The 14,887-nt window shown below is 44.2% G+C and overlaps 1 protein-coding gene across 4 annotated transcripts in view; it reads right to left on the bottom strand.

The window, feature by feature from the left end:
• Window positions 1–14,887, bottom strand: part of LOC111843398 (synaptotagmin-1-like) — a 122,208-nt gene that overhangs the window by 86,039 nt on the left and 21,282 nt on the right. For 2 of the 4 annotated variants that reach the window (XM_023810957.2, XM_023810959.2), the window contains exon 1: window positions 982–1,139. The exons of the other annotated variants lie outside the window; for them this stretch is intronic. The gene's annotated coding sequence lies outside the window, so the exon portion shown is untranslated. Of the gene's footprint in view, window positions 1–981; window positions 1,140–14,887 lie in introns of those variants that run through there. 4 annotated transcript variants of the gene reach the window in all.

The raw sequence follows: 14,887 nt of genomic DNA, 5'->3' as shown, positions 1-14,887 counted from the left end.
ATACCAGAAGGCTAAACTCACTGTATATTAAGATCGAGACAGATTGCCATGACAACAGATTGCTGATTAAAAAAAAATCATAAATGGCAAGCTTCGACGCTCACAGCAAAATGAATTATGAATTATGTATTATTTCATCGCACGAGGCAGTTAAATTTTAGGACTTCACGCTGGACATAGACGGTGACAGGAGGCACAAAGAAAACTGGTCACGCCGCAGATCTCTGCAAAAGACTTTGCCCTTGCATGGATAAAACCATGAAATTATGTTGTTTTATTTAACATAATAAAGGACTTCGGCGATCAAACGTGTCTTATATGCTATATGTATGATCGGAGCATTCCGTTTCTAATACATAAAGACACGCGTTATGTTACTATCGTGATGTACCATCATCGTGGATATTATAAACATTCAAACATCCGCACGAGAAATTAATCATTGTACAGCTCTGCTCCGTTACAGTCACCGAGATCATTCCGCTTCTTTCGCTTTCAACCTCGTACCATCGTTTAAATCCCAAAGTTGGTGCCGAAATCTGAATCATGCAGCCGCATTAACGAGACCACCGACTACTCACATTATCAAAATGTCTTCTGCACAGGGCTCAAGAGCCCTTAGTTTTTTCTTTTTTAATAAATGAAGGAGTGTGTGTTTTTCCATCGCGAAGAAGTAAATTAAATTCAAATAAAGAAAACATATAACTTCTACTTTTATCGTTGGAGACATTAGCAAATTTTGAGTTACCATCTTATATATCCATATGTCAGAAATGTTACACATCAGAAATATATATATATATATATATATATATATATATATATATATATATATATATAGTTTTTTTCCCTTCGTGTACACATGCAAGCGCCCACGTATTGTGGTCACAAAAGACATGAACCGCCATTGAATATCAAACGATTTTTTTCCCTCTGGATGTCAGCTGCCATACAGTAATTGCACACTATTGCATGCCTTACCTTGTCTAAGTCGATCGCCGGCATTTTAATATCCGAGAGCTGCGCGCCGGCATATCCGCGTCTCCAAGCGCACTGAGGGCGCAGATTATAACGCGCTGGCTGCCTGCGCGCGTCGCCCCCGGCGGTCACGCTGGCGTCACCTATAGCTCGAGAAGCCAGTGACAACTTCACACGCTATCCGTCAAGAAAATCGCTTATTAACGTCTATGAAACGTATGCTGTGTGTTTTCCGAGCAAAACTAACATATTCCCTAGTTTATCATCTTTTAATGAATTTCCTTGTAAACATATAGCCTACATGAATTCCATCTCACACCCTTATTTTTTCGTTACACGTAGTGCTCATTCTCACAACAATAATAGCTGTGTGTGGTTTTCGTTGCGTTTAACCTATTGTACATGTATTACTTACGTACGTATTACCCATGGTAATTATTAATCTAATGAACTGTAAATTTCGATTTGGAGGAAAACTTCCCTTTGTAGCGATCATTTTTGACCTCTTTTTTAGAACTAGCCTACCTAATGTAGTTCACTGGATGACTTTACTGCAAATAAACATTTACAAGGCAGGATCAAAACTGTCAAGTAATTTGACGTTAAACTGTTTAATAGTGTGAAGTTTGAGACTAAATCATTAAAGTTCTGGAGTTGTAATGCTGGGCTTTCAGTTTCATTTGCACCCAAAAGTTCAATATGGCTCTAGATAATTAAATAAATGCGATTTCTGCGAAATGAAGCCCCAGAAAATAAAAAATCAAAGTCAGACCCTAGCGTGACCTACTTTTTTGTAACCAGATAAGATCAGATAAGAACCAATTCTCTCCTTGGATGAATTCACAAACGGAGTTTATACGCGCTTTATAGACTGGAGAGCAGGCTGCTGTAGAAGGGCATAACCTCACGTCAGTATTTCTGCACATGGTGAAACCAGCAAACATGATATATCACCGAGTCTTACGGTCCTCCTTACCTGCAAACCAGGCAGTGACACTGAGTACAACAAGCACCACAGTCTGTGTTCAGTGCAAACAGGCTAAATAGCTATACTCTTCTATTCATCTTTCATACTGCAACTGTACTGGTGAGACTGGTGCTGATCCCAGAGATAACAGGGCACAAGACGGGGGTCACCAATGATGAGATCCTAGTCCATTGCATGTTACATACTAAACCTTGCCATCAAATGCTATAAGTGATTTAGAGATTTCATCTAAACAAATATTTTTGGAAGCTACAAGCTCCGCACAGACTCAGATCAGGAGTGTGGAATTAAACGCACAGCCCTGAAGGTCTGATTCCACAATGCCACCCACTGAGCCTCCTCTCAATGTACCCATTTGCATCTAAAAATGTGATTTGAAGGTATCTCGTACACATCCATCCATCCATAACAGCTTATCCAGTAGTGGGTCATGGTGACCCCGGAGCCCATCACGAGAATCACAAGACTCAAGGTTGGACGTGCCCTGGATGGGAAGCCGAAATCTCAGGGCACCCATTGGCATAAATAATCTCATACTCTGGGCTACTACATGTTGCCAAGGCATAGCGCCCAAGGCAGTATTCGCTGAAGTCAGCTGTTGGCTCACATCAGCATCCTCAGACTTTAATATCACACACGGGCCGAAAGGGGACAAGGTACCTTTTAAAGTTTCAGCTACAGCCAGAGCCAGCGAACACAGACGTTAAGACAGCCGCGAAACGCGTTGATGAGACTCCGCAGGACGATTTTGACGGAGCGTGTACGGTGGTTTCGGCTTTCTCCAAAGTAGAAGGTTCATTAGGGTTCAGTCCCTTTGAACTGTCTGGAAACAAAATGTAAATTTGAAAATAAAATCTGACATGTTTTGGTTCAATCTGATCCAGTTCATTGAGAAACTGCCCTTTGCGCATAGGGGAGAACGTGTTCGAGGTTTATAAAAGAGCATCCACGTATTAAATATAAACAAATTCCTGGACTCCTAGTTTAAAATGCACATATTTAGTCTAAAATTCAACAGCAACTGTGAATATTTCCGACAGTTATATTTTGAGGCACGTGAATTTGTATTTTGTATATTTAATGCCTGCAAGTCACATATGCAATGTCAATCTGAATATTATGAAAGTATGATCACAAGCAAATTCTGAACAAATGTACTTATTAATTACTTATTTAACGTCATGCTTTTGAATTCCGACACCATACTGAGTTTCGATAAGAGCGCGGATTTCTATTTTTAATACAAGGTGGTCGGTGGGCCACTCTGTAACGACACAGAGTGTAATCAAGCTAAACATTCAACCTCGTGACTCAGTCCTCAGTTAAGCGTGATTCGAGCACACACTGATAAGCTTCCTTCTAGATGAGACATACGCTTAAAAAAAAAGGTCTGGGTTTTGCAGAGACCCATACGAGAGCGGAGAACGGCGGCGAGGATTCCGGGAAGCTTCAAAGCCTGAGTGGCTGTTTGATGCTCAGGACCACGCGTGAGAAAAGGTCTCTGTTCTACGTTCTGCAGGGTCACTGGCATTTCTGTCCAGCTCTGTTCACAGGACATGGGCAGCAGTGACCGACTCGTTAGGGAACATTGGCAGCGCTAAAGAGGACAGATGGCTTCCGCCCTGTGTCACCACCCTCTCTCATCCTCTGCCCCCACTTAATGGTCACTCGCTTCCTTCAGAAATATCATCGCATCAATGTCATCGTCACGGCATTCTTTTAGAGTCGTTTTGAGGGTCTCTAATTGCCTTTAAGAGTACAGCTCATTAACGCAGACTCCTATTGAAGAATTTGACCTGGTGTCTGACAGGGGACTCTTATGGTACTGGGAAATGGGGAAGGGGGGCAGGCTCAGGAAGGAGAGTCAACTGACCATTAGTTTCGAGTCACGCCTACCCTTTCACGATTTCCCAACAAATCTGGTGTCTTCTGATCCTTTCTATCAAGTCAAATGGAGTCAAGTGAGCTTTATTGTCATACCATCCATATACAGGTATACAGTGGCACACCCCCCTAGGACTATGGTGCAATATACAGATGGCATTGCTGGGGGTTTACAGCACTTAAAGTACAAAAAGGGTTTATAGACATAACGCAATGTGAAAGCATCACACTCCCTCCCCACCTTCAGGAAACCCCTCAAGACCCATGAAGTTCCTTGAATGTCGCATTTATGGTCCTTAGGTTGTTAGAAGTTGTTGTGCAGCTCCTGCTCCAATCCTGCTTACACTTGTACCTGAGCATTCATGGGCAGCTCGGCCTAGATGACCTTATGCCTATGCTGACGCCTCAACAGCACGTCTGTCTCTAATGTGCTATTTGCCTCAATTGAATGTCACTTTGGACAAAAGCATCTGCTATATGTATAAAAGTACAGTAAGACAGCAGCACCATAAAAGGGCAGGATAAATATAGTGGTTAAAAACCAGCAATAAATAGATAAATAATAATTTTAAAGTGACCAGTGCCATTGAACATCAAGTCAACGGTTGGCATTTGAAAATACACTTGTTATGAACAACGCACAACTGCGGGGGCCCGAGAGAGACAATAAGAGAGAGAGGAAGTGATGTCGCAGTCATCCCGCGTGCGAGCCAAAGCAGACACATGAGAGGAATTTCAATAAATAAACCATTTCAATAAAAAAGGACATGAAAGCGGATGACCAGGCTCTGAGCTGCTCTCCTTGCCACTCGGTCTTCAAAGAGAAGGAAGACCGTGCAAGAAAGCATGAATTCATCTCTGTCACCACTGTGACGTTACACGGCACCAAAGGGCGGGGGTGCGGTGGGGGGTGGCGACTTCTCAGACGGTGAATAATTCAGAGCAGAATAACGACCCGAAAAGCTTAATTCGATCTTATATTTTTACAGTGGAGACACATTTTAATGAACTACTTCAGGTGAAAGTATATATGAAGGAAAAAGTTGGCAGAGAAATATTAAAATAAAAAGATAATTGGCTGCTCTAAGGTGCCTATTAAAAAGTTTCTGCGTGATTTTCCCCGATCGGAGGCTATTAAGAAGGGCCAGTGTCAGGGATACTTTTGACATTTTGAGCAGGTGAACAGGCCCAGCCAAGTCAGTGACGAGTGAGAACGGGACCCTGGGGCTCAGGCTTGTCCAGGCTGGGGGGGCCACCGAGTTTCAGGCTCCCTTTCAATGTGCTGTGTGGCTCAGTGACTTAGGATGCTGCTCTGGTAATCAGAAGGATACTGGTTCACATCCCAGAGTTGGCAAAGTGATGTCACTGCACGCCCTCTAACCCTCATTGTTTCAGGGATTATTGGATCCTGCTTTCTCCAAAAAATACGTGTCGCTTTGGATAAAAGCACCGGCTAAATAGATTTAAGTTATTGTGGTGTGATTCGATAAGTATAAATCACTTTATGATACCTTTATGAAAGTTTGAGTGAAGGGAAAGTGTCCTTTAGGCCCAGAGATCACAGCCATCATCCAAAGGGGGTTCTGGACTGGAGGGGGGCAGAATATACTGATCTACTGAGGGAGAATCCATCCTTCCCAGGTCAGCAGAATGAACCGAGGAGACCAAAGGTGACATTTTGTCCGGAATCCCAGAACTTCTTGCCAGAGATTCACCCAAAACTCGCTGATCAAAGCCATGAAGGAGTATTTGACATTCCGATCAGCAGCTCAATCATGGGAGATTATTTTTTGCTCCACCCTCCCCAAAAAGAAGACCCAGAACCTGATCTTGACCTTGCCCTCAGTTTCAGTGTTTTCTCTCACACCCCTCTCCCCCCACACTCCCAAGCCCTCCTCCCATCCCTGTGTCACATGACTCTGTTTGCTGTCCAGCTCAGAACATGAGTTTGCAGGGTCACATTTATCCACTAATCCTAATTATATGTATATATTTCATTCGTTTTAAACTAATTATACCTACTATAATTACACAGTCTCGAAAAAACCAAATATTTGGAACCTAAAAACTATATAATGTGGAGGGTACAGATTATGTCCCATGAAACAAATACATTTCAGCACGAGAGTGCAATTGAAAATAAATATTATCGCGTCTGTGCAGCCATTAAGCGACTGTCAATCCGGAGATATTTGTCCAATGTCTGGGGAAGCCGGGCTCATTTGCATTCAAATGACACTTTGTTAGTGAAATCAGGCCTGGCGAGTCAGATCCCGGGAACCATTCAGCGCTGGTCTGGCGGCCCCACGATTCCGGAGGCCACAGCCTTCATCCCGCTTGGGGAACGACTGGCCGTTACACGCGGAGAGGCAGGGATGAACCACACAGGACACGGGAACGCACCTCTGCCAAACATCTGTCGAGCCCGCTAATGGGAAAAAACACGGCATTAGGAATCTGTGGGACTGTGCGTCTCCTGCTACGCTGGGATTCCCATCCAGAGCATAAGCTGCAGCAGCAACAATCCCCGGGAACAGAGAAGCGGCAGAAAACAGCCTCAAGACTCAAGAAAATCATTTTCCTCGCTTTCATTAAATGTCTAAAACATTATACTGGTAAGAGGGAGCTTGTCTCCCCCTCCCAATAAATGCACTGCGAATGTGATTATAAACAAGGATCTGGCAATGGATTAAAGATGAGCTAAGCAAGAAGCACAACCAGGCACATGAAGTCAAGGTACAGAACTGTTTTTTTTTTTTATTAAACTGATGTTTGTCCCTTAGGCTCAGAAGTGACATGGGGACTATTACATAAACAGCCGAAAAGGTCACGGCTAAAACGTGCTATCGGCAGTCTGATCGCTAACAGGGTGCATGACAAGCGATCCTCATCCTTCTGGGTATTGAGACATCTCCATTAGGAGGCTCTGTTGGTTTTAATTAAACCCTTCAGTCTCTGATTACAGGTAAGACTCATACACGCAACCTTTGTGCATCTCTTACCAAATGCTATGACACCTTTCATGTTCTTAATTAAATGTCAGCTCCATGGATGAAGATTTGGTGGGGGTGCGGGTGTGTGTGGGGGGGGTGTTTCACAGGATCTGAGAGCGGCGCACTGCTACTGACCACCTCCCATACCTGCAGCGCCCTGACAGTGTTCGTCCAATTAGGTGATGCCTTCATGGTGATGCTCCCAGTGCGGATATGTCCACCCAAAGGGACATTCTGCTGTTTTTGTGTAATATCTGACACAAAGTCTGGCAATTCTGGGATAATTAACACAGGGAGGCCAACCTAATCATTAGCCAATGGCATGTCACTCATTTGGTGAGTGACAGGGGAGGAGGCACTCCCAGGGCCAATCAGCTTCCAGTGTCTCTGTTGGCCCCGCTCCTGTATAGGGCCTCCTCTATCCTGATGTTCTAATGGGACATTGGGAGCTACGCTGGTTCAAGACTGACCCATAAAAGTTCACCAGTACCACAAGGGGGCACCCAGCTGCTGAACATGTAACCATTGTTCGCAATAATTCAGATCAGTCTGCTCATTTAGGTACCGATGCCTCCATAAACCCACGCATGGGGGACCATCTGCAGTATTTAGAGACATCACTGATAAGAAGTCTCCTCTCAGTTCAGCTCCGTCATGACACATCTGTGCAGCTTCTCAGGAAGGTCTATACATCTCACAGAATCCGGCAGAACTTTGTCAGGTTCGCCACCGTGACACACTCTTCATCCCCTAGAGAAAGTCTGCCGTTCTGTGCAATCGGAGTTTCTCATACTCAAGATATGATAAAAATGCAGAAGAAAAGACTCTGCGTGGTTTCTTGAGTCATCACAGTCACCGGCACGCAACATCCTTTGGGAGCGTGTCAAGTTCAATAGAAGACATCTGAGTAGTTCATTCATCCGTCCAACCATCCAACCTCCTTCTGACCATCCATCTATCTATTCATCCATGGTCCAATCAAATAACTTCATGGGGGGGGGTGGAGCCTATTCCAGGCAGCAAATAACACAAGAGCAGAGATACCCTGGATGGGATGCCAGTCTACCACAGGCCACACACACATACACACGCACTATGGGCACCATAATGTCTGGAGGAACAGGACAAACACACAAACTCCACACAGACAAACCTGACTAAAGTGCCTATTAATTCTAATCAAACATTCTCTGGAACAAAAGTGCGAGACAGTGGTGAAAAATTACAAGTCAAGAAGCCTTTTGTGTCGACAGACAAAGGCAACAGAGCAGGTGGTGGTTTTGAGGGGTTTCAGGGAGATTTGCATGTAATAAAACAATAGACTCACTACTGAATTCTGTTACCATCGGAGCTTTATGATTCCGCTGTTACGAAGCCGCTCACTTTAAAAAATCAACACAAGTAAGACCTCACATGGCTACACCAGAAGGGCCCCGTGTCTGCCAGAGGCATTTATTTCACCAATACGCAAAGAAACGACTATGCATTTCCAGCCAATCTGAACCAGTGTTGTAAAGCACATGGGCCGGCCACTGGGCTGCTGATTACCGATTGGCCGCTTATCTTAGAGGGGAGGAGCCTGCATGTTATTCCACTGGACAACTAGGGAACAGGAACCTACTACTTATACCAATGAAAACTAAGAACCATACTTGTATTAAGATTAAGATAAGATTAAGAACAAAGTAAATGGAGCATAAGGCACAATGAATGTTTTTTTTGTCAGTTTGTAGCCAATTTGTTTGGTTATTTTGCTTACAAACGAAAAAGGCTGAGTTGGTTATATTGCACTGCGGTATGGGTTAACACAAGTATAACACATTATACTTCTGAAAGTCTATCGATCTGAAGTTATGGTGCAAACTGATTTGCAGTAGTGTTCATAAATTGATTCTCAGCAATGTTCACCTCATATAGATGTGATCTTTTCTTTCACAGAGACCACATTGGCCTCTGACAGCATGTACTGGCAAACAAAAGCACTCCATGGCATTTTTCGTCTGGCACAGCAAGCACTTACCACTATTCAAATCTTAGCCTTGTTTTGAAACGGTCGCAAGTAAACGAACTGCAATATTAGCCCGACATATAAATTCTTGGACTGATTGGCAGCACCGAGGACAGCAGAGGCATGCTAATGTAAATAGAATGATGTCCTTGCCTTCCAGTGTGAATTTGTCAGGACTGCCTGCAATGGCATACTCAGACAGTAGGAGGCAATGTTTGTTTTAACGTCTAATGAGAGTGTAAGTTGGCCTTTCATTTTGATTTAAGCACCAGTATTCGTCATATTTGTTGAAGATAGTTGGAAAGAGATAAATAAATAGAACCCATATATGTTACAATATAACTACACATGCAGCCATGCAACTCACAAGAAAGTTACATTTCTAGTTCCCTAATTGCATCTGGTATCAGCAGACTGCCTCCAGTTTAGTCATTAAAAGCAGAGAATAAACCACTGGCGCACTGTAAATAGACTGCACTGACAGCAGCAGAACAGGCTCCCACCCACATCTTTATTTATTGAAAGAAATTGCTATGAAGTTAGCAAATAATCGATGGTACTGCTGAAGGAGCGGCTTCTCCCCTTTTTTCCGGCAGGATGCAGATGGCTGTAATTCCAAAGCAAGCGGCGGCATTTGCAGATCATTTTTTCAGGCTCTTCAATTCTCCCACTGCTTGCCTGGCTCAGGTGAACAATCGGAACGGCACAATTATGGCAACACGGTAAATAAGGGATTACCTGAGGACAGCGGTCCTCCTCTGCCGGGGGTCCACAGGCTTGTGAACACACGGGCGGGCAAAGAGGAACACCAATCGCTTCAGATTTTCATCCATACTGGCGCTATTCCTCGATTCACCAGATTCCACTGCGCATGTGCAGATTTCGATTACCCCCCCCCCCCCCACCCTACAATTTCTAATTTCTCCTCATGTTAAATGGAGATAACAGAACCCACCCTTATTAACGGAACGGCATGCCACGTCTGGTTGCCACGTCTGGTTGGCTGAAATTAAATGTAACACATCAATAGCAGTCAAGAAGCCCAGTGGCAATGTTGTGATAATTAAAGTACCTAAAATCACGACCAGCCGCAAGTTCCGGAAGCTTCTGTTCGGTCCCTCTGAAGCCCTTCGAGTTCCCGGGGCACGAAGCTGAATGCACAGCACGTGTCGCCAAGACAACGGCATGACTCTACACGCCAAAAGAACACCTCACGGCAAGCGATCGGGATACAGCAAATCAGCCATAACCTCCTCTCGAAACTGGGCACTTTTCACGATAACTCGTGTCCACTAATTCACCCAAGTATGAAATTAACATGTCAAAAAAAATGATAGATGCGACTTAAAAAGGTGCGATGGGACAGGCTAATAAGTTAATCTGAAAGAGGGTCGTGTGGCCTCCTGATTCTTCTCTGCTTCATCTTCTACCTAAATTATTCCATGACCAATTTCCTGTCAACTGCATTTCAGGAAGTGCTTGATGACACACCTGAGCTCAACCCTGCGGAAAACTTCCTTCATTCTACGAAAACCAGAAAAGTAAAACGCACAAAAATGTTGAGAAGGTGGAAACTAAAGGAGATGATTGGCCAGTAGCTCCAAGTAGGTAGAGCCTAGTCTGGCTGGGGCAAATGTTGGGGCCTGCTCATCTGCACTGCGCCTACAGGCCAGCTCAGCCTAAAACCAGGCTAGCCACACTGGCATCAAAGAACTCCCAGTAGCCTGGAGCCTGTCGGCAAGCTAAAGCTGAGAGCAGAAAGCCACTGGAGGGCCACTTTCAAATAAGACATCACCCTGAGTATCGTATGATGTCTGGGGACATACAGAATGCCAGTGCTTTGGGCTATACACCCAATAACTCCACTGCATGGAGCTTATCTCTGATGAACCAGCTTATACGAGAGGGTTAAACCACAGATAACAGACTGATTGAATCAGTAAGTCAACCACGAAATACATCACAGCGTATTAAGCACAGAGTGCAAACACGAAATCCTGTAAGATCAGTATTAATGAGTTAATTTTACATAATTTTTGTACTTATTTATTCTTCCCAGGCTGCTCTTGGATTTAATCAGAAATTGATTTGTTATGACAGAGAGCAACGGCTGGTGGATAAGGATGAGGAGAAAAAAATAGTCCAAGATCTAAAGTAGGTCAGAGGGAGTAAATGGAGAGGCGGCGGTGAGTGATGTCGCCGGAGCTCACGGCGACCGGCACTGAGGCCCGTGTCCATGCCGGGCCGCCCGGATGGCGTGGAAAAGGTGCACCGGCAGAGGCGAAAACACCGACCTGGTCCGCCGGCTCTCCTGCGTCTCTTGTCTCCTACACCGCGCGTGAAAGTGCGTGAACGCGGCATTACATGGCAGAGACAGATGGGGCACGAGAAAGAGAGTTAAAAACAGACCCCGGCGTGGCTTCCCTTTCGGAGGGGTCGCCGAGACGATGTGCTCGTTACCAAGCAACGCTTGTTAGTTTGGTTCCAGCGCACACAGAGAACTTCTTGGTATGGACAGTGGTGGAGAACAGACTTTGAACTTGCTATTCTTTCCCTGTAATCAGCCCTGCTGAGAGACCCGGCCAGGCTACACTTTTCCATTATTAAAATCTAACTAAAATTTCACCCTTCGTTCTTTTCCTCCCTGTGATCTAAGCCTGTTAAAATGTCACCCTGGATCCTTCTGTTGTCAGTGTCTGCTTGGGCGTCTAATCAACCCAACGCATTTATCAATATATCTGTTAAAAGTCTGCCCGTCACATACTCTCTATAAACGACCAAAGTTTAGCTGTGCCTGGAAAAGTGATGGTCGGTTTCAGCACCCTGGAGTACAGTCGCTGTCCTGCTGGCATGTCTGTTACCTTCCTGCAAAAGTGAGCCAGTGCTGCGAGGTCAGACACGGAGGTGACGAGTCTGATGTACAGAGTAAGTAAATACACAGGTTAGGATCCAAAATGGCCGCCTTTCTCTAAATCAGTGTTTCCCAACCCAGTCCTCAGGGACCCACCGACGGTCTATGTTTTCACTCCCTCCCAGCTCCCTGCCAGACAGGCCACAATTTAGCTCCCCTCCAGCTCCCTACTGGGGGAGGGGGGGTTGGTCCTTGAGGACTGATTTGAGAGACACTGCTGTAAAGAGAGGCCTGCGTACTGAGAAATAATGCAGAGAGGAAAAGGCCAATGTTCTCGGCTCTTTAATTCGGAGGAGATAAAATATATTGCTTCTACATAGACATAACTATGGCTATTGCTAATTACAGTTTATTTATTTAGCAGAAGCTTTTAGAAGATATGTACATTAAGAAAGCCGGGTCAGACAGTGCCTGCAGCAAAAGCAGGCTAATAGCCTTGCTCAAGGGCACAAGGACAGAAAGATCCCATCAAGTCTGGGATTTGAACCAGCGATCACCTGGTCACACAGATTTACACACCACCCCCATGTGTATGTATGTGTGTGTGTGCGGGGTCTGTACTGTATCTCTACATACATTATACATATATATTAAAAGATGCTCGTCGCTTCACGATGGTTCGACTTACGATATTTCAACTTTAGATGGTGTAATAGTGATCCAGACCAAACCCGATAACTATATGCCACGCGACACTTTCTACTGGTGCCAGTCAACGACAGCACCTACGCAGCCACGCTTCCAGTCTCTGTAGCACTTGTGAGCGTAAACATCTCATACAGTCTTTGACAGCATATTGTATAGCAATTTATTTACCATATCATATTCATATTTGGCTTATAATATTTTCAACTTATGATGGGTTCATCAAAACATAACCCCATCGTAGGTTGAAGAGTATCTGTGTATCTATTTCATATACATATATCAAGATATATTATTGTTATGTTATTGTATTAATATACAGTATAATGGACGTACCATATGCTGTTTGCTATTCTTTTCTTTTGAGCACACTTTGCAAATAACACTACAGAAACACTCACTCACACGTACTGTAGCACCATCACCGAAACTACAATCTACCTTCATTAGAGTTGGAAACGGCACCATGAAATCAATGGCCCTAATTTTCCCTGGGAAGCTTTTCATATTTCTCAGATTCAATTGGCCCAATGTGGAGATGACAGCCCCAGAGACGCACGCGCCGCTTCTGTCCACGGCAGTTTGGCACCAATTCAACGCAGAACGACCCCTGCATCCCCCTTTCTAATCGCTCCTCTCTGCCAAACACCCAGGGCGACTTTCTTAGCAATTTGGAAGAGCTGATTTGTGCGATTGGGCTTTTTTGTTTGTTACTGAATAGTTTTGAGTGATGACTTTCTGGTCAAATTGTTGTTTTAATTCCGAATAAAAACAAAATTTTACGCTATAATACTCTGTATCAGAAACTCAAGTCTCCCTGATGTGCAAACACACACATATACACACACACACACACACGCAGGTTTGTAACTATATCTTTGTGGGGACTCTCCATTCATTTCTATGATGAAAACTCTAATCCCAACATGACCTTAACCCCTACCCAGCCCTGACTTTAACCATTATTAAAAAGACAAAATGTGAGACTTTTGGCATTTTTACTTTTTCGATTGCATTCACATGTCTTTATGGGGACCTGAAAAACTGGTTATGGCATTTAATCAAAAAACTATTGACTCAATATTGTATACATTGTACATTTAACATATTCATGTGTATATAAATGTGGATATATGTACATACAGTACTGTGCAAAAGTCTTAGGCAGGCAAAGAAAATGATGTTTAGATTATCCTCATGTTGGTGTAAAACTATTATATTATGCCTGTCAAAGTGTGTCAGCTTAGCCATTTCAGAACCTCTGCTAAAATCACCCCAGTATTTGCAGCGACCGTCCAGTGCAGCCATGTATTTTTTGACTTGGCCACTAGCACATCTCATACAGCTGGTCAATCTGTCACTGACTTTTTAAACCAATTTATTTAATTATTTAATTGAGCTGTTGGTGAAATTTAACAAAATCATGGAACGGCTGAGGTGCCCCTGAGGAGAGGTTTGGGAACTGAAGCGGTGTTCATCTAGCCATCCAACTAGATATCAGTAACTTTTTACAAAACAGAAGAAATTATTACTGGTTTTTATTGTGTTACTCTTAATTTGCACAAGTTCTATTGTTAAATTGTGTTTTTGTTCTAAGTCAAAGTACACTTGCTACCCAGATAAACAGCTTTAAACATTTCTTTGGACTGCCTAAGACTTTTGCACAGTACTGTATGTATGTATATAGTTTTAAACGTGAAATACAAACAAACACTATAATATCCGTTTTGAGCAAGACTTTATGGGGATAAATGCGACAGGGGAATTAATGGGTGTCAGGACGAGGCTCGCTATGGCAACAGGAAAATGCATAACGAATCGGCGCACATCTGCCACACACGCACATACAGCTCTGTTTTGCGAAAGAGCCTTTCGCATGAGATGCATGCATGCAACCCATGCCATCGCATCGAGATCCACATGCAGGCAGCCATTTCCCATGTCATATTTGCGCCTGTGGCACCACGCTGCGTTTACTGTATCGATTGCTCCTCCTCAATTTCAGTTCCTGCTTCAGTGTCAGCCCAATCCTGACCTGGCTGATTCCATGGTCAGGTGGTCGTGGAGTAGCCAATCAGATGGGGCAGGGGGTTGTGGGGGCTCCAAAGTATGTCTCTGAGCAAATTTCAGATTTATCCTCAGTCCCCAAACACGTGACACAATATGCCTGGCTTGTTGACATGTCACTGGGGGAATACGGATCGTATTCAATGCTGTAACAGGCTTGTATCCCTGAATTAGACACCGAAGAACAAGCAGCCTGTCAGATGACACTGCTTTGACCCCCCCCACCCGCACACCCCCCCCGCTCAGCTCCACCTGCCACTGCACACGTGCACAGAATGGGCTTGCGGGAAGCGGCTCCGCCCATAAACAGCTATGATTTACGCCACATATTAACCGGTGAGCATGACAGTGAGTTGACACGGATGTCACATGACCCTTAACTCAGCAGGGGGTGTGGAGGACGAACGAGGCAG

Source organism: Paramormyrops kingsleyae, chromosome 3 (assembly GCF_048594095.1).
Source record: "Paramormyrops kingsleyae isolate MSU_618 chromosome 3, PKINGS_0.4, whole genome shotgun sequence".
In the NCBI taxonomy this organism is placed as follows: domain Eukaryota; kingdom Metazoa; phylum Chordata; class Actinopteri; order Osteoglossiformes; family Mormyridae; genus Paramormyrops; species Paramormyrops kingsleyae.
The sequence above is the reverse complement of the archived record's forward strand: the minus strand, read 5'-3'. Positions and strand labels throughout refer to the sequence as shown.